This window comes from Oenanthe melanoleuca, chromosome 5 (genome assembly GCF_029582105.1).
Source record: "Oenanthe melanoleuca isolate GR-GAL-2019-014 chromosome 5, OMel1.0, whole genome shotgun sequence".
Lineage (NCBI taxonomy): Eukaryota > Metazoa > Chordata > Aves > Passeriformes > Muscicapidae > Oenanthe > Oenanthe melanoleuca.
Genome location: NC_079339.1, coordinates 14,560,716 through 14,587,950, shown reverse-complemented (window position 1 = coordinate 14,587,950; position 27,235 = coordinate 14,560,716). Strand labels below are relative to the sequence as shown.

The 27,235-nt window shown below is 40.6% G+C and overlaps 1 protein-coding gene across 4 annotated transcripts in view; it reads right to left on the bottom strand.

The window, feature by feature from the left end:
* The window catches only part of LOC130254313 (receptor-type tyrosine-protein phosphatase eta-like), a 72,115-nt gene that overhangs the window by 27,182 nt on the left and 17,698 nt on the right, over positions 1 to 27,235 (bottom strand). The gene's annotated exons all lie outside the window — the stretch shown is intronic.

Below are 27,235 nucleotides of genomic sequence, written 5' to 3'. Positions count from 1 at the left end.
GCGTTTTGCATTTTTCTGAAGCAAACACAGGGTAGTCTAAGTTTCAAACACTTGATACATGCTCTGAAATCCAGCTTACACATTTGCACACATCCATAACATATCAGCAGTCATCACTTAACTGCAGGCTGAAGTTCCTCTGCTAGTAATACTGACAAATAGCAGAATTTTACTTCGAGGATGATTTTTAGTCTGCAAACTTTGTGCTTTACTTCCAAAATAGCCATTTCTCTTCCTGTTGGTGTGAGAATTGGCCCATAAATTGCCATGTTAACATCCCTCCAGGTGGCACCACAAAATGCTGCTTAAAGGAGTGAAGTAAAAGCCCCAGACTGAGGTCTGCAAGAAGCAGTCTTATCTAAAGCACTTAGAACTTTCGTTTTCACTACCCCCATCCAATTTTTTAGCTGTTTGTGTAATTCCAAACTCAGAATAAGCTATCTCACAACACCCTAATGCAGTGCTTGAATCCCAAATCACCCATTCCCCCAGCTGTCATGTTGTTAGTGCTACAAGGAGCTCCAGCAGCTGTAGCTCTCTGCACCAGTCACGGGTCCAAGCAGACACATCCCCAAAAAGTAGTCAGAAAACACCATGAAATCTTATTCCAATGATGGTTTCAGTGCCACAGAAAGAAGAGTCTGGGCACTTGTCCTAGACAAAAAAAAACCACTTGTAAGCATCAAAGATCTAATACCTGGTCTTCTCTGGCACAACCCTATGAACAACACAGCACACAACAGACATGACACAGGATGCAGATGTCCTATGTACAAGTGTGAGGCTCCTTCTCAACCTGAGCTTTTGAGAGCCCAGCCAAACTGCAAGGCTGTTTAGGAAGTGAGGAAATACTTGCCTGCACCCAGCTCGAGTACTTCTGCATTCCTTCATAAAGTGTCTGAGGAAGAAGAGCTCAAGAAGGAAACAGCCACTCTGAAGGCAGGAAGACACTACCATACAGTATGCAGAGCAGAAGGGCTAAGCTGTGTGGAAACAGCTGCTGAATACTGAGCAAGAGGTGAGATCCCCTGAAATACAGGGCAATCTACAAGCAAAGCTAAAAGGATGTTATGTTTATTAAGAATGGGAACTCACAAGAAGAACAAAAACAACAAGAAATGCCACAGAGCTAAGCTGCAGTGATTTCTGCAGCTCTACATACAAAGAATCAAGAGCCTGACATGACTCACAAGCCATCATCCTTCAGTTACTTTTTCTTCTGTACAACTGCCTGAAAATCAACTTTCATCTCCTCCACCACAAATTTTGAGTTTAGGGGCATAACATCCTACCTGAGCAACAGGAACAACAGATATTATATGACAGGTATGCCACTAGCAAATGCCCTGAAACCCTCCTTTTCACCTTCCCATTTCTTCCCTGCCAGCTCAAACAAGAAACACATTTTATGGGCATCTGATCTAATGGCAAATAATAACCAAGCTGCTAGAAATTTGGTTGTACTGTTAAATGTGGGTTTTATTAAATATGCTCAAATAGCCTCAAAAAGGAAAGTTACACTAAAATTCCTGCCACATGATTAATGAACTGCATCCCGTCATTCTACTTGCTTATCGCACCCTGGCAATACTACTTCAAAATACCCTTCTGATTCCCAGAACCTTATGTGCAAAATCTAATTAAAAAAAAAATAAAAAAAATAAAAAAAATCACATCCCACTGCAGCAGGCAGGCCTCCTTCTGAAACCCAAAACCACACAAAACAAATGATCCCATTCCTAAGCATCAGCCTGCCTGACTCAGTTATTCCATGCTGTATTTTTTAACATCAGCCATGAAACAAACTGTTCTCCAACCTGATGTTATTACTTAGAAATTACACAAAGCATTTGTTTATCATTTCAGAGGATATTTGCACTGAACACCTAATTCTCCTTGTGTTTGCATTTAATACATCATGAGCCCTGCCATCTCTACTTTTCTTTTTCAATGACACAAATCCCTATTATTCATATATACAGCTGGGTAATTTTTTTCTAACCTTTGTGGAACTCTGGGTAGGGGTGGAACATCCTTAACCAAGAAAAGGATGCAAAATACTGATAATTTCAACTGAAAAACAGGAGAGAAATGTATATACAAACCCACCACTGTCATCAGCTACCATAAATTAATTTTTTCATGTGTCATTCAGCCATGCGATCAAAGGCTGTAGGTTCCAGAGGAGCTGAGGAATGCATTTGAACTTGCACAAGGTCTGTCTTGTGCTCCTTATGTGAGCAGTTTACAACTGACCAGGAGCTGGTGGTGTGTGATACATGCAGAACTCAGCTCCATCCTCCTCAAGTGCACACTGGGTTGCCTAACTGAGGAATCACAAATAACCTTATCCAGGAAGAATTAAGATATGGTGCAGGAGAACTTCTTTAAAAACAGTAAGGGACTGAAGACCAAATCCCACTGATATTAGATAACTTAGAGTAAGATATTTTCAGAAGCAGGATTTAAAAGATGCCAGCTCTATACATGCACTGGGAGAGCCACAGGAAAGACAGTGATGCAGGACTTCAGCTCAGCTTGGCTCTGCAGCCAAACTATGCCCTCTAATGAAGTTCAGGTTCCTGCTCTGGGGAAAACCCTTGTGGACAGCAGCTGATCTACCTACTTCAGTTTTCAAAATAAACAGCATGATTTGGTTCATGTAAATATAAGGTCAAAGGCTGGCTAAACAGTCAAAGTGAGCAAACCAAAAATAGCCAAAAAACCCCCTTAACCACAAATTCTTTCCAAGAACCACTTGAGGTTGCTGCTTACTCTTTCTGGTGTGCTCAGCAGTGTGTGCCTTGTGACTCAGATGCAAAAAGCCAGGGAGTTAATCGTGCCTCTCTCAAAGCTGATGATCTTCCAAGCGTGGGTCTTCAGATCTTACCCATCTCCACCTCCTCTTGAGGTTTGGAGGAATTCCACAAAAATACCACCAAGCTATCACAGTGCTCTCCAAACTGCTTCTCAACACCCTTTCACCAAAGCAGCAGCATAATTAAGATCCCTGCCCCACTAGGCAGTACCCCTGATCTCACACCTTTGTTTCCCCCTCTAAGCCCACCTATGATTAGTTGTCCCACATGCATGACAGTGGGCTTTGAGACAAGCCACCACACAGCACCCTCACGATGGTTTTATGACTCCAGACTTGGCTTTGCTGATGCTGTCAGCCACCACCACTCAGACAACAAACATGAACCACCAAAGGTGCAGGAACTTGGCCACTTACAGACCCCTCTCTCACCTCTGATATTTCCTACTTAGCATAGACTTATTCAGGAAGCATTCCCACAGAAAGCTTTTACTCAAGGTCACACAAAGTAATTGAAAACCAAAGTCAGGAAACCCCACAGAAAAGGAAATGGGAATGCCCAAGTATTGCATCCACAAACTGATACAGCTTTCAAATACTTGCTGATTTCCTAGGATTTTTAAGGCATTGCCTGCTGTTTAAACTGGGGACATCTTTCCACTTGGGAGTGCAAAGTCTAAATCAGCAGAGAGTGACACCTTTCTGCTTGAGACTGTGATCTTGCAGGAAGACAAGATGGATTTTGGAAAGAGGAAATGTTTCTGTCTCTTGAAACCCATCTCAAGGCTGCTCCATCCATATTATTTCCAAATTAAGTTTGTAGGCTTACTGCACTGGGCAAGAAGAATGAGTTCACCTGAACTGGAGCACAGAACTACAAGCTTAAACCTGTATGAGCCTAGTTCAAGTAACATACCTTATCTGGACAATGTGTGGGTTCTGGGGTAGAGAAAATATCATACTGGAAAATGAGTCAAAATATACTTGGGTAACATAATTGCCCTATTTTCCAATTTTTTAATAAAATGTCATAAATTTTCAACTGCTACTTAGCCCTCCTGTATCAGGTCCTTACTACTTAAAGGATGAAATAGTCAACAGGAGGCTAAGTCAGAAGCTAAGGTTTAATTATGTTCCATATTTCCATTTAAGACTGAGTACTTTCTGGATTCAGTGCTAGAGTTTGGGGCTGGTTTTCCTTTTCTCCCCTTTCTAGTGTATATTTACTCTGCTAAAACTCACTTTAACTGTAGTCCACAACAGTTCTGTGGGTTTTTTTCTTTTCATTTAAATTAATTTATGATTTCAATGATATGATACATTCACTTCCAAATGAAAAAAGGAAAATATGCTGTGGCAAGTTTTAGTTCCACCTGTTTTCCCTCTGGTATTTTATGCAGGTACATACACAGGCACAATACACCATTTCACAGAATGTTTGCTCAAGTGGGTTTATCCCAGAGTAAAAAAAAGCTCTAATTTTAGAGACAGCACTACATTTTTACAAGATGTTTAGAGTCTTCTTTTAACCCTAAATGAGGAGCTCTGCTAATGAACCTGCACAGGACCAGATGCAGAACTCAGAAGAAATATGAACTGTTTTTTGTTATGAACTGGGTGGGGCTGGACCCTCCTAGGCCACCCTGTAGTATTAGGGAGCTGTGCAGAACCCTGAAACAGCCACACACAACTGTGCACAGGCTATTTACAGCTGTTATGCAGTTATGTGAAAGAGGAAAGACTATTTCCACTTTGCATGTATTTATATTTTGCCCCTGACATTTCTAAATTCTGACTTCTCAGAAGCAAGCCTTTCTGCAAAAGGAGACCAAATATAATTTTTTTTTCCACTGGCTCTTATGAAAACATATGTGGACATTTGTGCAGCACCTCCAATGAATTAGAAGTGCTGTGGAAGACAAAGCCTTGTGAAGAAACCAAGATGAGACACAAAATAGATATTTGTGATGACACATACTGGAGCAAGCTCTATTTTCCTCTCTTGATTCTTCTGCAAGTTTTGCCTGTATCTGTTTTTCAGGTGCTATCCTAGGAGCAAGCAGTTTTCTGGGCAACATATCCAAAATAAAGAGAAAAATACAGACACCAAAACCCCAACACGACCGCATTGCAACTGACAGCTCTCCCACCACTGACTCAGAGAACACCATTAGGTTTAATTCCAATGACTTCCAGTTTAAAGTGTTTAGTTTAAAACATTTCCATACAGCCCAGCAGCACTTCTGTTTCATCCAGACCTCCAGGTCCTGATTAATTGCAGGCATGAAGTGCTGTGGACCACCTCATAGTTTAGTAGGATCATTACTCCAACTGAGGAAACAGCAGAACCTCATCAAAAAGAAGGGCTGAAAAGCTTCAACAAGCTTAAATAATTCACATAACCCAGTAAGTTGTACAAGTAATTCAGAGACCATTCTGCTAAAGGAGATTATAAAAAGAACAGTGCGCTTATTTGACAATTGCAAGGACTAATACCTGAAACAACCACTTACTAAACTCCAAATTGTCATCCTACTCCAGTTCCATGTCATACCATGCTGGTTTCACCTGGTGCAGAATTAACTTTGTCCACAGTGGCTGGTGTGGGGCTGTTTTAGATGGGGCACTTGGTTGCTAGCTGGGGTTAAACCACGACACTTAACTGACATGGGTGGAACTGCAGATGGATGTGCAAGAGCAGCTTGAATTGAAAAAAACAAAAAAACCTCTTCTTCTAAGAGGAACTTCCAGTTACCACTGCCAGTCTTTTTTTTTTTTTTTTTTTTTTTTTTGAGGAAGCATCAACCTTTATTTTATGTGAACAAGCCACATTCCTGCGTACAGCTCAAGAGCACTATTTTTTCACTCTGAGTCATTACCCAGGCACACCCTGGAAGAAGCAGGATACAATGAAAAAAAAGAAGAAAGAAAAAAAAAATAAACCCGGGTGGCAATGACACAAGGCTCACTGTAGCCAAGTCAGCAGGGCTGGCCACCCAGGCACCATGGAAAACGCTCACCAGAGCCAGCAGCTGCCTGGACTTTGCAGCACAGTCACAAAAAGGAGCAGCATTTCCTGACAGAGCCCTACTTCAGATCTGCTTAGCTGAGTGCACTCAGGACTCCCAAGTTTCTCTTATCACAATGATATTTCACTATACTGTGCCAGACACTTTGGACTCTGCAGAGTCTTAGCTTAGGGAAGTGTTAAAAAATGTTTTACAAGGAGAATAATAGAGTTTTCCAAGAAAAACTAGTTGTAAAGGGATTTTAAAACTTATTCTATAGCTCAAAGAAAACATCAAGAAAGATTATTTATACTGACAAAAAGGACCAAATTTTTCATCTATGACACCCTGTCTGGTGGCAAGAGAACCACAGCCTGTGAAAGCCTTCAACCTCACTCGGAGCTCAAAACTGTCTTGTTTACACAGAAAATCCTTTTTCTGGGGGGCAACACTGAAGCTGGTACACATGAATGTTTTACTCTTTCCTGCCTTAATTCTACACTTTTCCTAATACAGTGTATCTTTTCATCCTTGTCAGGGTGCTGGAAACTTTCTAATCTAAAAATCTGTGAGTTGTGCAGCTGGGAGAAACCAGTCTGTGACCACTGCCCAAGAGAGACTTGTCAGCCTAACCTTCATCTCCTCCTTCACGCTCTGCTGCTGCTTATTACCATTCATTTATGCTCCTTCAGCACATTCAGTCCTAACTCCGTGTGAAATGCTCCACCAGAACCCAAATAAATTCTCTGTATGGCACTGCCCTTGCCCTGTAGCTGGGTAAATCTATCGAAAGGGAGAGAGAAAAGCAATCCTCCCTCCCTCCCCATCCCCAAAGAGCAGCTTTGGAGGAGTAATGCAGCTTGAAACCACTAGAGGCCCCAGTAAAACCATCGAACTCCAGCCCAAGTGACTAACAGCAGGGAAATATGCCTGAATTCCCATAAAAGTTGACGTTCTGGAAAGCACAAGGCTAAGGATGACCCCATTCAGAGTGTAAAATGTGAATGCAGATGCCAGCACCGCCTCAGATGCAGATTGTTGCAGATAATGACATCAGGCCAAGCTGGCTTGGGCAGGCTCAGTGCATCTTCAAGCATCATAAACCCGTCACAAGGAAAGTAATTTCATGCAATAAACTACTGGATGGACCTTAGACTTTCTTTACAGTGCTTATTTACAACATCATCACATCACCTGCACTGGTTTACGGTGAATCTACATTTTTTGATGGGACCGAAAAGCAAAGTAGCTTGACTTCCTCAAAACAAATGCAAATTGCCTTACAGCAAAAAACCGTGATGTGAAACCTTTTCCAGCTCCAAAATAAGCCACAGATCTGGCTCATCGGCAAGGATCAGATTATCACAAACACAAACAATTTGATTAAACAATGTTTTCCCATATGTTGTTTTCACACACAGCACCATGGGGCTGCAGGGATACCCTTGGGGTTTGCCTGTTATCCTCAGCTCATTTGATCCTTTAATGAATTTAAACTGTAGCAAAAGACAAATGGACTGCAAGCGTTCAAAACATGTAGTAGTACTCCTGGGAGGGAACAAAAGATCTCATTGTACAGCTCCACTAAGTTCATCTGGGGCTCTGGTAGAGTCTCTCTTTTCCTCCTCTTTGAACAGAAGCTGAATAGAAGCAGGAATGAGAATTGGCTCTGCCATCACCCCATTGCCAGACTCGCCTCTGTGAATACACTGAGGCTTCATGAGAAGTTATTCACCGACAACAACATGGGCTCTCTCTCATTTACCAGTCAATAGACATATCTCTCAAAGGTCAACTTCATGGCCATCTGGGAGGACTGGCTATGGTGAAAAAAGGCTGGATGGGGCAGGGTCAGAACCAGAGATCAGACCGACACTGCAGCCCAAACAGCTGCAAACTTTTTATTCTAGAAAAAGAATAGCCATGGCTTCTCTCTCCTACCAAGACACATGAAGGAGTTCCTGCTGATCTGTATATTTGGCATAGTTCTGATATAGATCAAACACCTAGTAGCTCATTTCAAACTCTAATTTAAAGAGAAAAATACTTACGTTACTTGTTACCAGCCTGGAAACATGCTTATTTCAAGTACATTGCACATTGTATCACTGTGCAGGCTTTGCTTAGCCTAGTATATCACTTGAAACAAGAAAAACAAAATCCAGAAAGCCTTCAAAGCTAAGAGGCCGTTTTCCCAACATTTTGGTCATTGTTTACTTAGAGCCACAGTATCACAGATGTGGCTTCCCATAGCTTCTGGTATCCCCCTCCATACACTTGTGGATTTTCTCCTACCTACGCTACAACCGAGAAGATAAATTGCGTGGTCTCAGCAGACAAATCCAAAGTTTTTATAATAAGATTACTGAAAAAAAATATTTCAAAAATTGCAATTAAGTGAAAGACATGACAAAATTCATTACATTTACTCCATCTTGTTTTACCACTAAATGAACATGCACTACCAGCCAGCTAAATGATGAAGCACAACTATTTCGATCAGAAATTCCCCCTCCACTTGAGAATGGCTCCTGCAAATTTTAAACACACAAGGTATTTTAAAAAAAGAAAAAAAATCTCTATACAAGTTTTGTTTCTGACAACACATACATGTATATTTTATACAAGCAACCTACTGTTTCACAGACTGCCTTGAGAAAACACATTAAATGCACTTTGAAGTTTTGTTAGAAGTACGGATGCACTATTAAGAATAATTGGGTCACACAGGCCTTCACAGCATCTGACAGTGATGCCCTAACAGAAAAGCAGAAAGGGGCAGCAACAGTGCAGTACCATCCTCCAAGCATTTTGGCATATCCTCCCTTTGGAAAAGCCTGTAGTAGCAACTGTTGCCTCTACTATGGTCAAGAGAAAAAAGGTAGACAGAGAGTACTAATACTGGTCAGGCACTGACTCTGCAGAAGACACTGGGGGTAGGGGAGTACTTCAGTACTTATCTTTTTCCTACCTAGGCTATTAACCCCTTTAGTCTAATTATTTTTTCAAGCATGTTAAGGGGACAGCTAGAAACTCAAATAGAGGGGTATCCCTGAGGTATCCTCAACGTATTTTAATCTCTCAATATGTCTGTAGAAAATGGCAGAGTGACAGATGAGCAGCAGGTACTACAATCAATCAACTCCTCATCCTTCCTCTTCATTCTTGCTGCTCTTCAACAACACATTAACACTTCCTTCAATTCATTGTTCTTTGGCTCAAATTGAAAGTCACAAGAGTAAATTTGATTTTATTTCACTCGATTGTATGTTGAGTGTCTCTGAAACAGTAGATGAGTTCTGGTTTGCTCCTCTGCCCTCAACAGACCACAAACAGGGAAAGTGAAAAATTATCACTGCTTCCCTAGAAGGTTTCTAACCTTGAGCTAAACTATAGAAACAGTTTCCCTGCACCACTGCAAAATGCCAGGGAAACCCTGAAGGACAAGAACTTCATGATTTCTAGACAGACACATTTTTTTCTGGCCTGATGCTGATGTCTGGTGTTTAATTTTTCATACTTTGCAATAGCTAAAGCATAACAGCTGTATCATATTCAGGGAGGAAACAAGGACATGCCCAAAGCCAGCTAGCTAGAGAACATTCATTGCATTATTTATTTGCAAAAAAAAAAAAAAAAAAACAAAAAAAAAACCAACCCAAACCATAAAGAAAAATCACCAAAAACCCCCAACCATTAAAAACCCCCACAACAAACAAACAAAAACACACACAAACAAAATAATAAACCACCAAACCAATGCCTCCTCAAAAAAAAAATAAATCTGCAAACCAGTAAGGCTATGCAAATGTTCAGGTATTTTATTACAACACACCTAGTCCACAAACTGAACTTTGAATTATCTGCTAAAAACATGATTCTTAAATTTCTCATCTGTGTGTTTAAGGCTGACAAGTACCAGGGCTCTGAATAGAAAAGCCATGTAGATGTGTCTTGGAGCAAGAGCATCGGGGAAGGTTAGAGGGGAAGCCCTTCAGGTCACACTGATGCATTTTCACCATGCACACACAGGGCAAAGCTTCATCTTCACACTCAAATACTAAAGCCACATTAAACCAGCTCTAAGACAAAGATAAAACTAAGTCCTCCATCCTTCCATCATGTTTTATGTGCATGCCACAGAAGGCTAAAGTTATTTACCATCTTTGCTCATCTAATAGCCAGAAATCCCTCAGATCAGGGAGATAACATACATATTTGTAACCATCTATAAACTGCAGCTTGCCAACAGCAAAAATGGTAAGCTTTGTATTTTATGTTGCTGCTTAAGTGCTCTGCACCACACTGCTTGTGGGATTCTGGTATATCTGTAATCTTAGCACAAAAATTACATATGAACTCAGGGTGCTGAGTCCCAGGTCAAAGCCTTTTATCAGATAACACAAATAACTGACCTTTGTTACCCATGTGCAGGTAGGGGAGCAAGATAAGAGTGAAGAGGAAGTTAATTGCATTCCAGCTGCTGAAACCTTGTTATCTCTGTACCTTTTAATTGATGTGGTTTTGCTTCCACATCACCTTCCCTGAACTGCTCCTCTAGTGGCCTCAGGCTCTTTCCTCCCCACCTTCCAACAAGGGTTAAACAGAGTGATTCACAAGCTGGATTCCTCTGCACCTCTCCTGTCTCTAACAGGAGACAGTCAAAATGTCACAGAGTTATATAATGCTGACAGAAACGTGACTACCTGAAGAACAGGTTTGAATACAGAATGTAAAACATTTAGGAGAACGATTACATACCAGAACAAAGTGGTGCATCCTTCACAGGCTATGGCAGCCTCTCCCATCTCTAGGAGATACTGCTTTCTTTATTCCTCCTTACACTGCAGCTGCAGAAAACAAACTAACAAGAAAAAGCACTTGGGAACAATTTGCCTTATTGGTGAGAGCTGAGCAGAGTTTGATCCACACCCCCACAGGGTTTGATCCCCGGCCTGCATGGCAGCCCCTCCACCCCGTGTTTCAGCAGCACTGAGAAGGAATCCTGCAGACACTACCAGGAAGAATTTCATCAAGAGGGAAGACTCAGCTAAGATGACACATACAAATGAGACCAAGGGCACACCAAGCCAAGTCAGACTAAAGACCACTGTTCACTGCACCCAGACTGCCCCTGCAAAGCTGAAACACTTTTCAAAGGACAGAGAAACACATTAGCTTGAATTCACAAGTGCACACAAAGCCCTAGTTTAGAAAGATGCCTGATCCACCACCTGACTCAAGCTATGAAAACGAAAATATACCCACAGACCTTTTTTCTGTCATGTACTGGAACACATGAGCCTCCAGACGCCCAAAGGCAAGAAGGCAGATGTCTAGACAACCCCTAAGGGCTGAACATCTTTATTAAGACATTTTCTCCTTTTCTTCTCTAGTGATATATCCAGTCTGCATGACCCAGAACCTTTTAAAACCCACTGTTACAGCACTTTCTCCTCTGCCATACAGTGATTTCTACATCTGTGCTGCCTCTAACATCAAGTGCACATCGTGTAAAGTCTGTGTTCAGAGCCCACTTTAAATGCAGACTAAGTTTTAGAGCCCAGTCCCTGTTCTGCCTCCCAAAGACACTTACCAAAGCACACTCCTTACAAGTAAGCCAAACAAACAGAAAAGTGTTTGGATAACTAAGGGGATTCCTTCTTGTTTCAAAACAGAGGTGGGACCAGCAAGTGTGTGCACTTGCAGTGTCACCCAGGGGCTTCAGATGTAGGCAGCCAAAAAATGATCTCTGATCATACAGGACAGTATTGCATGTAAGAGGGAAGAAACGGAATCACTCATGTCTCAAGATCATGGGTTAAAAAAATAAAACAAAACACTACCATGAACAAAACCATACAAAAAAAATCCTCAACTAACCAGAATGTCTTATTGAGTATAGTTCTAAAATCAGGAATATGTTTCTAGAAACATTTCAAGATCAAAGCCTTCAACAAGAAGCAAAAAGGTAGGGAAAAAAAAAAAAAAAAAAAAAAAAAAAAAAAAAAAAAAAAAAAAAAAAAAAGTTGCACTAAATGTACTTCAAACAAGCATGTTTCATTATTGACTCCAAGAAGATGAAGTTACTTATTTTCATTCAAACATCAATATTCTGCAATATTCTGGTGCCAGGAATGCAGCACCACCAGAGACAACCCAAGCACAGAAGAAACCAAAAGAATTACCTTTTCACTGACAGAGGTCAGCTCAAGGGTTATCCTGCACTGAAAGGAGCAAGTACTACAGTAAGAGACAACAATTAAACAGGAAATTCTCTGGTAACATCTGTGAATTTTTTGATCCAACACCTACCACTGGATATTTCCTACACAATTTCCCAAAAACATGTTAGATGATACAACTTATCAGAATTTAACCTTCATATTTAAATGAAAGAAAATGAATTGCAGTTATGGTATTTTTAACTCAAAGCATTCATACTGCACGTTAACTAAAACGGTCTCATCTGAATTACATCTTTTATACCTGACATTTGAACTATCCACACTGGAGACTGGAAAATGAAAAAACTGAAGAAAGGGATATAACATTATTCTCTCTACTCTTTATCCTGATTTAACTAGAACTGCATCCAGAAAAATATTTCCAGTTTTCCTAATGAGTCTCTTATCCCATTTCAATATATACTGTATGAAGAGTCCCAAATATTGTCACAGTAACATTTTAAGCTCTTACACTGTTCATTCACCACTCCCATATCATAGGAATACTTAATGTATCTATCAATTCTTATCCCCTATAATATGCAACCCTGAGGTTTTTAATTAATTTCATTAGTATACATTTTATTGCAATTCCATCAACAGAGCACAGAGCATATTTATAGCAGTTATCAGAAAAGCTGGGTGTAAATGGTGGCTCAGTCACCCCAGAAACAGTATCTGCATAGCTACACAACCCAAAATAGACCCAAAACATCATCTTCCAACAGAGCTGATCTTCTGCAGAAAAAAAAAAACCACCTTTCCAGTACAGCACCAGAGCTTTCTCCTTTATTTCAGACACCCAAGATACAGAACAGCTTTAAATAAAAAGTTTAAAACATGTAATAGTTTCCTCTCTTATTATAGACTTTATGTTTGCCTTGGAGATACCTTGTGTTACCATATGAGCTGGTTCCTTCTACTGCAGTACCAGTGCTTTTGCTGCAAGGCTCTCTTTTTAAAGTTATAGGCTTGCAAAAAACCCCAAAAGAAACCCCAGTAGAATAAAATCCTTCCTCCCTTGACTGCAGGAGTCAGGTTTGCTTATCAGCTGAATTGGATCCACACTGCTCACAACAGCCCAAAGACTATATATCAATAAAGAAACAGGCCTAGCAAATTTTAATATTGCTGCTTCTGGATGGAATTTTTTTTTCCCCTTGCTCAATCATTTATTCATTAAGAAACACAGTTTCAGGGAAGACTAAACTATTCATGAATATGGGCTGAATTTACAGAAGGGTTCACTCGAGGACATCCCCCGCCAAGGCGGGAGATCGAAAGGAACTATTTTGGTCCTGACAAAAACGTTTGGATGCTGAGCAGGGGAACAAAAGCCAAGGCAACAAAGGCAACATTCAGCCCCAATACGGTGACCCTGTCCCCAAGAGACACAGGGTCACATCACCCAGCTGGCACACAGCAGATCCAGGTGGGAATCTCCTCTCTGCTTGGCCACAGAGGGAAGGGCAAAGTGGGAATGGGGTAACAGCTCCAAGAGCTGCCAGCCCAGCTCAGACCTGCCTTCCCCGTGTGCCCAGTTGTCCTTAATCACCACCAAGCTTGGAATGCATTCCTGCTCGGGACAGAGCCGAGGCCAAGCCCTAATGAAGGAAAAAAGCCTCAACAAAACACAAACAGGGATGTGCCACTGGGAAAAGCATGGGCTGCCCCTTTTCTCCTGCTGTCTTTCCCTCAACTCCTTCCCCTAGGGCTCTTGAGTTTAAACACAAACCACATAGGCAAAAAAGAAGCCCAAGGTAAACCACTTTAACATGAGGTCACACTAAACAGTCAAATTACCCTAAACTACCCAAATTGTGGGTTTGTGTTTCTGTAATACTTCCCCCTATTCCAAGGCTCCACCCCCAACCCCACTATCTAGTGGAATTTTTCCAAGATTTTTCCTTTAGAAAATGGTTTTTTGGGGAAAAAACTATTTTCCCATATTTATGCCATCAAATGCAAAAATTAAGACATAGATTTTTTGTTTTCTTTTCATGTTGTACTAAAAAAGAAAATCTGGCCACTGCAGAACTGTGTGCACTTCAGTGAGGGTGAGTCTGGGACACATTCACATTTTATTAGCACCTAGAAACAAACAGCTCTGGGAGCAGAAAATCCTGTAAAAACAATAAATAAACATTAAAAAGAAGCACAGGGGAAAAGGCATTTGTTTGCACACCAGGGTGGGGCAGCAGCAGAGTACTAAAGACATGAATTATTCTTTTTCCTTTCTGTTTAGTTTTCTGCATAATCCCTCTAAATAGCAGTAATTTGGGGAACAGCATTAAATTCCTCATTCAGAGGCTACTCTGTACATACCCCTTATTCAAATGCAGTTAGAGCACAATGGGAAGAATGATATTTGTTACTTTCTGCTGCTCAGGGTGAGACTAAAATCTACTCAACAAGTCTGTATGGAGACACCTAAAACACATCCACCAAAATTAAAAGCCTGGGGGAGGAGGGATCTGAAACATTTAATCCCAGCTTTGATTATAGGCAAAAATAGTAGGAAGTTAGACCCAAAAGTCACTTAATTATAAGCAGGACAACGGGATGAAGTAGCAGCAGTGAAATCATAATGCAACGTTCTGACTCATGCCATGTATGCACAGCAAAGCAAGATTCTCCTGCCTGGGGTATTTTGGGAATCTGCATTCTAATATATGCTGTAATTGCAGCATTCCATCCTTCTGAATTAGGTCCAAATAGCTCCTTTTATTATGATACCTTTACTGAAAAAAAAATACTGTGTTGCAGGCACACTTTCTCACCTAGAAAGTGGCCATTCATACACAAAACTATTCTTTCAGTAGCCACACAGCTTTCATGAGGCATTATACCCAATTATGAACCAGCAGGGCTGCCTGTCAGTGATTACTCAAGAGACTGGATGTTTCTAGCTCTGTGGTTTGGACACAACTTGCTATCAGCTGGAAGTGCTGCCTCATTTACCCATCTTGCATCTTTATGATCAATCTGCAAATTTAGCTCCACCCTACTTGATGATAATGAAAAGTAAATAATTAAATATGAAAGGAAGGCTAGCTGCTGAGGTGAAACTGAGTTTTGCATTTCTCCCATTGAGCAGCTTCTGTAAACTGCTTTTCCCACCTGCTGCTCTGACACCTGGCCAAGCTGGCAGGACCCTCTTCCCAGCCCTGAGAGGGTGCAGCATCAGCCACTTGGCACAGGAGATCAGGCAGAAGCAGAGGAAAGCCTCCACCCTGCAGCACAGCTTTTTCAATCACCACTCAGCCTCAAGACTTCTAAAAACAAGATCAAGACAATGAAAGATCTCGGTGATATGATGGGAGCCAAAATTGCCTTTTTTTTATGCGCACACAAATGAAAAGTTCCTGTCTGATAATGTCTTCCAGCACACAACTCCCAGCCAGTGGCACATGCCAGGCTGGGGTGGAGAGCTCCAGGCATTCATGGCTCTAACTGGAAGAACACCCAGTGCCTGGCAGTATCAAGAGTCTTATTTCCTAATTTCCACTCTCAAAACAGTTGGTGCAGAAAGAAGTGTGTGTGTAGAAATATTTTATATATATATATATTTGTCAGTTATGTATAAAAAAAAGACTTGTATGATTTAATAAAACGAAAAACCAATATTTTAGATACCTTTTCTGTTATTGATTCTGGACTAAAGTTCGACAAGCAGCAAATCACTTTTTTGCAGGATCTCTTGCTTTTCCTTATGCAAGAGAGTTGCTTTAAAATAATAGGGGAAGAAAAAAATAACATTAAGCATTTTCCCACAGTTCTAACCCCCATCAGCAAGAGCAAGTTTTAAAATATATAAATACCCTGGCAAGAGCATAGTATAAACCATACACCATCTCAGGGCCTCTGTCTAAAAAGAAAACTATTAAGATTCAAAATGAGATGTGGAGAAGGCGATAAGGGTTGCACTCAACATTTTTCTGTATCTACTTTTGAAGAACACCAAGTACCTCACACAAAAATGCTGTACCAGGTGCTCTCCCCCTGCCCCCATTTTATTTTCCATGGGCAGCTATCCCAGCCCCACTGGTATTTGGCTCCTCTTGAAGCCATGACAGCTTTTAATTGAGAACAGTGGCTAACAGAACACATGCTCTGGGGTTTGGAGGGGAGAGGGGTCTCCCCCAAAAAGCCAATACATGGAATTTCAGGATGTTAAGGCAGGAAGATGCACGACCAGCCTGCTGCAGAGGTGTTCACCTCAACACAGAGACATGGCTGCCCCAGGCTTCACCTTGCTTGAGGTTTCCAGAGCAATTGCACCAGCAGGAGCTGCATGTTCCCTTAAGCAGCTGGACATTTGACACCCCGAAGGTCCCATATTGCCAAATACAAAAAAAAAATAAAAATGCAAATTTCCAGGCAGTGCACACTATTTCTGTGGAGCACATTTTTATTATAGTTATAGGAAGTTACTGAGAAGTAAGATCTCAGGAAGCTGAGAAGAGGAACCAGATCTTTGAGGGACTAACAAGAATCAGAAGAGTTGCAATAGGATTGCTAAAACAGAAAAAGTAGATCCCTTAAGGGCAGGATTAAACCCTGCACTTCAGTTATAAAGCCACTCCTGTGTTCAGGGGAGGTGGAAAGCTAACATGGAATCTCTCTCCATGGCTGAATTTGAGTTTCCTTTGTTCTGCCAGAGCTGGAGGCATCCACCTTTCACAGGCACTTTCCCCTCTTGCTGCACAATTCAAATGAGGGGTGAATGCAGCCTCCACACCCCCCATGAAAGCAGCTTGAGTGAATAACAGGACATGAAGAGAGGGCTCCCCGAGAAGCCGAGGCTCCACTCGCTCTGCCGAAGCTGGAAACTCCAACCTCAGCCTGGCTGTTCTGTGTCTGCCGAGAGCCTTTGAAGTGAATTCTTTGAAGTTGGCCAGAAGCGGCTCTGAACTGGGGAGAGCGACAAGGAGGGTGGATGGGGGCTGGCCACGGGCTTTGATTCAGACACAGTAGAGTCCAAGTCAAGCTTGGATTCAGGAGATAAAAAGTGCCTTTTTTCTTTAGAAAGCCAGCATTCATTTTACAGGTAAAAGAAAACGTAAATCCTAAATCATGTTCACAAGATGACCAGTGGGCCAAACTGCAAGTCTCAAAAAGTGCTACAAGATACAGAAGTGTGCACTTATTTCAGCCTCACGCTGCTGCAAACATCATCCCTTAAAAAACACCTCCATGACAGTACCTGAGGACCAAAGGAACAGAGGCAGTCACTGCAGTCCTGAACACACACAAGCAGTTTTTCAGCAAACTGATGAATGGGAATCAGTGAAGTCTCTTTTGCACAGAGTAAGGAATGAGGCACAGCAGGCAGCCAGTATTTGGCCCACAGAACTATGAAAATGTTAGACATGATTTGATCATTCAAAAAAAAAAAAAAAAACAAAAAAAACCAACAAAAGTTCAAATGGAACCAGTTGCACATAGAAGACTGCACAAGGAATAAAGTGCCTGAAATTCTGGGACCCTGGGTTTAGTCATACCCAAGTATTCCTTCTGTCTTCCCTTTCCCAAAAGCTGTATATTATTTAAACACAATTAATTTCCCTTACAATTTAGAGCTTATTGTAGAAGTGTAACAACCAAGAGGATAGATGAAGATTTTTGTTTCAAGTTCTCTCGCTGCATTTTATAACCATTTCTCACAGATCTTTTTACAAGGCAGTATTTTTAATAATCTTGGTAAGGAAAAGGAACTTGTCAACACTATTTCCTCTTTATTTGCTCCGCTAATTCAGTGGCCTTTGCAACAGACTAAATCAAATGACTTTCAATTTTGAAATCTAAAACTACTTTGCAGCCTGAATTTAACACATGAAGATTTAGAGTACATGTATTATTTGATACACAACACAACAGCGTCTCATAGTGAAAGGAAAACATTTCCCTACAATAAAAAAGATGTGGAAATTATTGTACAGCCTTGAGTATAAAGATTTTTAAGGCTGCTAAAAATGGTGCAACAGTTTCTACATTATTTGTATCTAAGTGACTTGTACATTAAATTCACAGACAAAGTTGCCACTGTTAGTCTATTCAACCTCATTGGGCTGTGGTTTTCTATTTTGCTTTGCTTTTTAATTAATTACTTCAGATCTGCAATTTGACATCACTTAACAGTTCCACTGGGCTGCTTTTAGGAACACTTCTCATCTCCTTGCCTACAGAAGCATAACTTGTTAGAAATTACATGAAGAAATATTACAGTTCTAGTGCAGGAAGAAGAGGTTACTCAAAATAAGCACAGCAGCAAATGTATTAAACAGAAATATATTTAACTGGCCTGCTGGCCACAGCCCCTTACTGAAGCCACAGAGATCCTTATGCAAAGTAGCTTCAGTTAACATCATGTTAAAAACCACCCAGTACTATTTTAAAAACTTTCAGTTTCAACAGTGTTTAACCAGACAAAGTATGGTTCTTAGCACTAAGGCAGTTTCCAGACATAAGAATTCTTTCTCCTCAGGGACACCACAACACACAAATGAAAAGATTTTGAACTAGACCCTGAGCTGAGCCCTCTCAAGTTGTGTATTTAGCATGTCATCAACACAATGAGCCAATAAATTGCTGTCCTTTCCTTCCATGCTTTGTTTTTAAAGGCCTTATTGTACTTTATTTCAGTTTACTTAAGCAAGATTTCTATCGCTGCTGGTACAGAAACGGGCAAAACTTGTTATCTTTGCAAATACAAAAAAAGCCTCTGAAAAATACATCCATATATATTAATTGCTCTGACCTTACAACTTGAAACTGGTTTGTTCACTCTAATCAGCAACCACAAATCAATATGCCTTCATACCTTGACAAATTATGGAAATGAACGACATCAGGAGCAGCAGTTTTAACATTTTTCTTTTTTTCCCCTGACAAGCTTCAAGATAATCAAGAAATCTAGGCAATACACCAGTTGTAAAACTATTCCTGAACTCACAGCTCTTCCCTGAACATACAGCCTTTAGGAACACTTTGGTACTGAAGAAGAAAACTTCATGCTAATGAAAAAGCTGAAGGCTAATTACTTCAGATTGTGGGGATTTCCTGCAACCCCATAGACACTGAAGAACAGATCTGAGAGTAGTTTATAAAGATTTTCTCACATCAGCAGCTCAGGTTCTGATGCACACACGGGTGTCAGCAAGCACTGTCTTGACAGACTTTCTCCTACTGCCTGCTTTCTGAAACACCCCAGACATCCAAAATAAAGACATGTGACTCATTTTCCCCACCAACTGCTTACAAGGATTATTGATTTCATGGGTCATTAGACACATTCCTGCTTTTTTCATTGTCTCTGCTGCAGAGTGGGGATGGGAGCTCAGCACTTTCAAAATAATTATGAATTTAAGAGCAGCAACAATAGAGGAGAGAGGGGGAAAAAAAAAAAAAAAAAAAAAAAGTAGGGTAGGTGACAGAGATGACATGGAACAGAACACCAGTAGTTTCAGCACAAGAATTCCCAAAATACACCAAGGAATGCCAAGCCCTCTCTTTCTTCCCAAAGCACCAAAAGGCAACAACAAACAAGAGGAAGAGTTAGATAAGGAAAGAGCTGCAGCTGAGCTGGGAACTGTGTTTGCTGTTTGCTTCCCTGGTTGTGGGTAAACCATTCATATGACTAACCGATCTTCATTAAATTTCTGTGTAAACTTGCCTATATCAGAACATTTCATCTTTGTGTACTTAGAGAAGGTTTTGCTGTTTTTTAAAAATTCTTTTATTTCAGAAGCCTAGAAATCATGAAGCACAGACTATTTTATTCTGATTACTTTTTTCATAGGGAAACCCAAAATACAATATAGTCAACAACACCTCAAAAAGCCAAAAACAGGTAACCTACATCCATACAACTTCATTAAAAAGGCCTGCTTATATTATGAACTGCCCTTCTCTGCAGCAGCTCAGTACTAATGCTTTGGCTGAGCACTTAGAGCAGGAAGAGGCACCAAGTGACAATGGGAGAAAATAACTTTTGCTCAGCTTTGTTCTTCCCTCTCCAACCTGCGATTATTATTTTGATCCTCTCTAAAAGGACCAAGTTTGCATTCTGAGGTCTGCTCTGTGTGAATGAAGCAAGCCTCACTCTCTGTAAGGGACTACAGACAAGGGGGAAGCTTTTCCCCCATTCCTGATTTCACAGAACACTCCTACAATCGCTGATATCAAACAGCCCAGTGCTCCAGCAGCCAGGCCCAAATTCCTGCCCAAAAACACAGTGCCCCTTGCAAACCTCCACTCTGCTCCTTTGCTGCCATTTTCAGGTGCAGGATGCAGTCCAGTGGCAAGTTCCACTGTGGAAACTTAAAATATTACTGAGCCAAGCTACCAGCCCAGTCCCTGCCAGGCTAAGCAGGTAATAAATTACAAGGGCAAATTTTGTCAAAGGACCTTCCAAATCCTTAGGAGAATCCCATCTGCCTAACTCCTCTGATAAATGTAGCCCAGACATGAGTCCCAGCTCAGGAGCCACCTGCAACAACCTGAGAGAGGAAACTGCACCACAAAGAGCCCCAGGTTCACCTCACCTAACACCTCTCCTTAAACATGTCCCATAAAAACAAGACCGAGAACCCACAGTGGTTTTTCCCTATCACTTTTGTTCAGTTTTAAAGTGTCATGTTCCAAATGGAGGCAAAAAGAAAAATTCAAAGGCACAAAAATCACATTGAATAAAGTTTTCAGTACTTCTATTTTCACATCACAATTTTCACTGAGACCTTGTTCATAGGTACAGATAAACACAAAATAAAGCTGGAGTGCACATACATGAACATAACATTTACAAGTGAAAACATCTGGTAACAGTAGCTTGAAACTGCCAGAGCTGTAGAAAGGACTTCAGCCTGCTTTGGAGCTTTTCCTGGTAAAAACTAATAGGCTTTAGATTCGATCTTCTAACCAGAAGGAATTCTTTAACAGCATGACTACAAGAAAAATCTAAAAATCACCTTTCTTGTTAAAAAGTGTAATAAACATATTAGACAATACGAATATTAAGCCTCAAATGAAACAAAATGTGTTTGGGGAAACAGATAAGAGCCTTTGGCTAAAATAAACAACCAAGAAACAAAAATTAATTCCCTAATGTAAACTGGAGGAGGAAGAAAAAACATTTGCCAGTAGATTCCCATGTTCTGACCTCTGCACGAACTCTAAGTAACCAGTCTGCAATTTCTAACAGCAACAAGAAAGGAAAGTGCATAGGAAGACACTGAAGGATCCCAGTCCTTCCAACTTTTGCTAAGCAGACAGGACACAAGTCAAGTGAAGGAGAAATAAAAAATAAAAAAAACAAAAAACCAAAAAAACCCCAGATCTTACACTGCACAAAGCTGCAGCTCTATGTTGCAAATCACCAAAATACTTCACTGCAGTCACCACAGGTGGAACACTGCAAGTCACAGACCCATACATGCCTTGGGGACCAAGGCCCAACTCAAATTGATTTTATTGCCAAAGATCTATGTATGCCTTGGGGTTTAGCTACATTATCAGGTCAAGGTAAAACCAGCTTGATTTAGAAATGCCAGATACTGGATAATCTATCATAACCTAATGTTAATGATTCCCCAGCTTAGTTAGTGTTAGCATAATCAGCCATATCTACTCCAAAAGATAATATGTTGATAGGTAAATATTCAAAATATTTTAGGGTACCTTAACATGAGCATTTTCTAGACTACAATAAATAATAAAGCCCAACTGCACCCACTGAACATGCCAGAAAAGTTACAGGAGATCCTCAGCAAAGTAGATGCTTTGCCTTCACATAGTGTTAGCAAGCAGTAAGTACTCAAATTAGTCTGGATAAACTGATCTTAAAAGTACTGGAATAAGGCAAGATTATAGTAGCTATAATACACTGCATATTTTTATTAAAACAGGGTTATTCCTAAGTAATTAAATTACCCTTTGTCACTAGCCTCAGGTTCAGCAAGGCACAGGTATATACTAATACTTTCTTTCTCATATACCATGGTTTGTAGCAGACAGGTCTCTAGAAAAAGCTGGTAAATTTGTTTTAGCTGATAGGAAATAACTTGCTTTTGCTACACAGGTGTGCAACATTCTTAGTACATTATTTCCAGTTTTCTTGAAAAAAAAAAAACAAAGTTCAGAAATTACTTTAAAAAAAGAAAACTGATTCTTACGCATGGGGGTGCTTCTTGTCTTTGCAGCAATGGAAGAAACTGAAGCTGAAACAACCTCATTGGCCATCAGAATATTGCCATTACCACCATGCTGGACTTTGACTTGCTCTATTAAAACAGTTCACACATTTAGCTCTGAAATTGGCATCACTGAGATGGATGATGACACTGCATAAGAAACTAAAATACAACTGATATAACTTTTGCTACTGCTGCTGCAGAATGTGGCTGGCCCTACCCAACTGTGGCCATTCCTCCTCTCCTCACACTGCCCTCACTGAGGCATGGTCACCCACCTGACTGCACAGTGAATTTGTTTAAGCAGCTCATTTGGCAGAGAACTTCTCTCCCAGAATAATGGGAATAGCTTTCTGCTAGTTTAGCTATCTCACCCAGCCCAACACAAGGTCAGACACGGGCCAGCAGAGTGAAAGGGAGCAGCTCACATCACTGGGTGACACAGGGAAGTAGATGGCCATTAGATTGGCTCAGCTGTTTCATAAGGCCTCACCCTCTTTCCAACATAAAAGATCAAGCACCTACCCATCTCAATGGCATTTGAGGCAGGAAAACATTCACCTTCCACCAACAACAGTCATTTCACGGAGGTGACATATTTCAATTATGTAAAACAAGTAAACAGAATCATTTGCTTATAATTCTTCCTGGTGATAGCTCTACTGGTGGCCTACAAAATGATGGCATGCTCTTTTCTGACCAGGAATCTCAAAAGCATTTGTTTTACAGTCCACTCATTCCCTGCCTGCTTGCCTCACTTTCCTGTCTTTTGCCTATGTGAACCCGTTGAAAGACACAAGACAGACAAGCAACTCCTTTAGAAAAACCACACAAATTAAGGTCCTTCTGCCTTAACAGTGTGCATGGCTGGACATGAGAACATCCTTTTAAAAAGGCTGTTTTCAAAATCACTCTCTATTCCAGGCACGCTACTTTATCACTGCCATGACTGAGATGCACAAGGCACTTGCAGAGGGATTATTCTGACACAGCAGGAACAAATCATCTTTCAGCCAGCACCAACAATGAAATAAATGAAGCAGTTGGGAACCCCAATGCAATTCATTAGACAACCTGCACTGCTCCTTAGCAGAGGTTAGTACAGTATTTATTCACAACAGAAAAGGTACCATGTGTTCTTCAAGTAATTACTATAAATATTGCACAAGTTAACTGCCATTAAATACTTGTTTTTAAATAAAATGTTCTTCTTCCTCTGTGCAATAATATTAGTGGAGAACACAAACACAGCAGCTTGAAATAGCAGAACTTGAAGAAAGTAGGAGGAAATTTAGCACCCTTTATTTTGCCTGTTCATGCAAATTACATACATTTGCACTTCAGTAACACTTAGAAACCAGGGCACCACTCTATTAAGAATTCTGCTTACATCTGGCAAAACCAGCTCCTGCCCATTGCCCTTCCAACCCAAGTACAGCAATACAGAAGGGTCTTTAAGGCAGTTGGCAAATTGCAAAGGATTTATCCCTTTCCTCCAGTGCAAAACATTAATTCTATTTGCTACAACATGTGTTGAAAGACAAATCTACAGAATTCACCTGATAAATACTTCATGGCCTAGAAAAGGTTCAGCCAGACAATCACCTTTTGTGCTGCATGTGGAAGGTACAAACTGTAACAATGACAAAGTGAGGTAATTTACTCCTCTCTGTTTTAGAGGTTATTTCCAAACTTCTGCTTATTTGGCAATGAGACTCAAGAAAAGCACCAAAATCCAGTGGACCAAGGTTAAGAATTAAAAAGCTCCAACTGTGCAAAAAGAAAATTTAAGTGATATGCAGAAATACAAAGCCAGCAGCACAAAACCAGCCAAAAAACAAACCAAAAATCCATTTCCTTTGACATAGAAAGGGAACAGGCAAGTGAGGAAGAGTTAAGTGGTCACAGGCTGTAGCTCCACTTCCCATCATCAACAACCAAAAGGCATAAGGGTTCACTTCAATAGACAACCAGACTTTACATCTTCCTTTAGAAGGGAAGAAATTTTCCCCTCAGGCAGGTGGTGATGCTGAAAATAAGATAGAAACTCCAAGAGGAAGAACAGAGTAAGTGGCTAAAGCCTTTCTGAGGTGCAAAAGGGAATCAGAAAAAGAAGATGGGAGAAATAACACCCCAGGAGCTCTTCACAGCTTTGAGTGCCATTTTATGAAATGGTACTTGAACTCTACAGTCAGTCATACATGTGTAATATGCTTTCCTTACTGAGATAATGAGAATATTTTCCTTATTGTTTCAATACAGTGAGTCAAAAAAAATATAAGGAAGTCACACATGAAAAAGAGAAGCCACATAGAAGCCAGGTTGTTAAAAACAATTGCAAAAACTACTATAAAGGTATGCTTTTTGCAGCTAATAAAACCTATTATGTCTAATCACAGAATATATTCTAGCAATGCAAAATCCCACATATTCACTGAAAGAATAGACAGATAGCTCAGTGCAAAACAATGCACTACCTGTGCACTGAGCTTTTCTGATGAGCAGGAGCAGAAAAGCAGAATTTCTGTTGCTGTACATGCCAAACAAATTATACTACTGTAATCTCCAACATCATCAACAGAGATAGTTTAAGGGAAAGGCAAAATACAAGTTAGCTTGATTCACTGAGCTCAGCATTATCAGAATTCTAACTTTAACTAAAAGCTGCACTGCTAATTAGATTTTTTCCCCCTGGTTTTCATTGGTTGAAGATATTTATTATGTATAAGCACAGTTCCTGAAATCTAGGAAGACTTATGGATTTACAGATGTATCTTACCACTTCCTACAGTACTTTTTCCTTCCCTGTTTTGTGTCTGCCACAACATGACCAAAAACACAGAGCAAACAAAACACTGACTTGGCAAAAATGCTGCCAAAAGCTCCAGGAGGAAAGGTGAACATTTTGGGGTTGGTTTTGTTTTATAAAAACTTTCAGTAATCATCATATTCAGAGTCATAGCAGAAGAAAAGTGCCACCAAAAAAAGCAGAGGAGTTGCTGCTTTACAACTTGACCAAGGCTGCTGGATTAGGTGCTAAAGGAACTTAGGAACTTTTAAATTTTCCCCAAAAGAATGCTCAGCAGAGTGGCCATTTTTAACCTGAGAAGATGTATTTTTCTGAGATGGATCCAACCCTTGTTCAAAACCATAAACAGTTACAACAGCCACCAATATCTTTATTTCTTCTTCCTATGTATGCACTTGTATTAAACTAACCCCTCATGACCAATGTGGAAAACTGAAGTGGAAAGTGAAATGGAGAAGAACTTTAGAGTACATATTTATATACCCAAAAGGAAGCAAAGTTTACCAAACATTAATAAGCAACACGGAAATACTGAAAGCTAGAGCACATACCCCAAGGTGAATGACACAGTAAGAGTAGAGCATGCCTTATTCTGTAATTCAGGTTTTATTCCATAGAGATTTGTAAGGAAATGTGGCTCACACTGTGTGTATGCATTGCAATCCCTGTTACAGAGTACTGCATGACAGGTGCTACTTTCAAGGACTAACAGGAGGCAGTTGGGTATTTGGGGGGAAAAATGCAGCAGGCTGCTAAGAACTGTTTTTGTTTAATGAGTAATAGGCCTTCCTCATCCCCTCCACAACTGAAAAGCCAAGAAAGGAAAGCAAACACTGAGTGAGGTTACAGTGTTACAGCACTGTTCCCCCCTTGCTGCCTTTAGCTACTCATTAACTTCCACACATATTAACCAGACAATAAAAGAGACAAACTCAGCTGCTTCTCCCTCCACACCAAGAAAAAAAATGAAGCAAATGAGGGGTATAGAACCACCTAAACCACTCAAGAGATGCCATGGAAAACAGCAGTATGGCTCCACACTCAATGAGGGACCCTTACTTTTGCAATGGGGCCACAGAGACACCAAACACACTCCTAGAGCCAAAGTTTTATCTAGAAATTCCCATACTATAATACAGCCAGATCCAGCCCACCAAGTGATGCCTAGCATCACAAAACAACAGTTAGTTGTCATTTCAAGCACCTGACCTAAAAATGCATTCTTGTCAGTGCAAGGCCTCAAAAGTAGGCTTAAGGGCAATTGACAATGCACACACTTGGATATCATACAGATTTTGGCTTCAGCAGCTTTCAGGATTTAGATTTTGCCTCAGGCAGTGTGTGAGGCTCTAGTGACAGCTCAGGGGAGGCTTGGTGAACAGTCACACAGGTAAGAAGCCAACTGAGGACAAGAACAATACTGTGATGAGCTCCTGACATCAGGGAACAACAGAGTTGATGATGCTCTTCCTCCATGAGGATACCATGGTGGAACAGGTCAGCCTCCACCTGAGAAAGCACCACTACCATCCAACAACACCAGTGTTCCTACAACTGCAATCAAGCAAAACCACAGCAAGTGCTGGAGGATTCCTCCCCATAAAAGGGCTTAATTTTTATTAGCAGTGAAAGATGAACAAAACCAAGACCATGAAGCACAAAACCCCCTGCTGTGACCCCTAAAACGATGCACAGTCTACAAAAGACAAACTAAAATGGACAGAGCAATGGACCTTTCACTCCCCTTAATTCAATTCTCTCCTTTAAGTCAGTGCACTATTATTGCCCTCGTAATGAGACTGTAACACTGAAGTTTTTCAGCTTGATGGTAAAATCACGTAGTGTCCATCCATCTCCAATAATAGCAATATTGAGACAATGAACTCTATTGAGGCATCTAATAAGGCAGATAGTCATTTGCATAGTACATTTTCTATGACTCTCTGTAATACAACATCTGAAAGACTCAATTCAGACTATTCTCCTTTCCCACAGACATTTTAAAAAAAGGATTCTTTTACTAGAAAAAGAAACAATGACCCCTCCCATAACAGGAGAAAGCAAAAGATAGAATTTTCCTGCCTACGATGAGTGCACAACTTTTGCCTCTGTATTTTTATTTGGTTGGGTTAGATTCTTTTCCTTTTTTAAAAATTAACTCTATGTGCTTTTCATCTCTATTT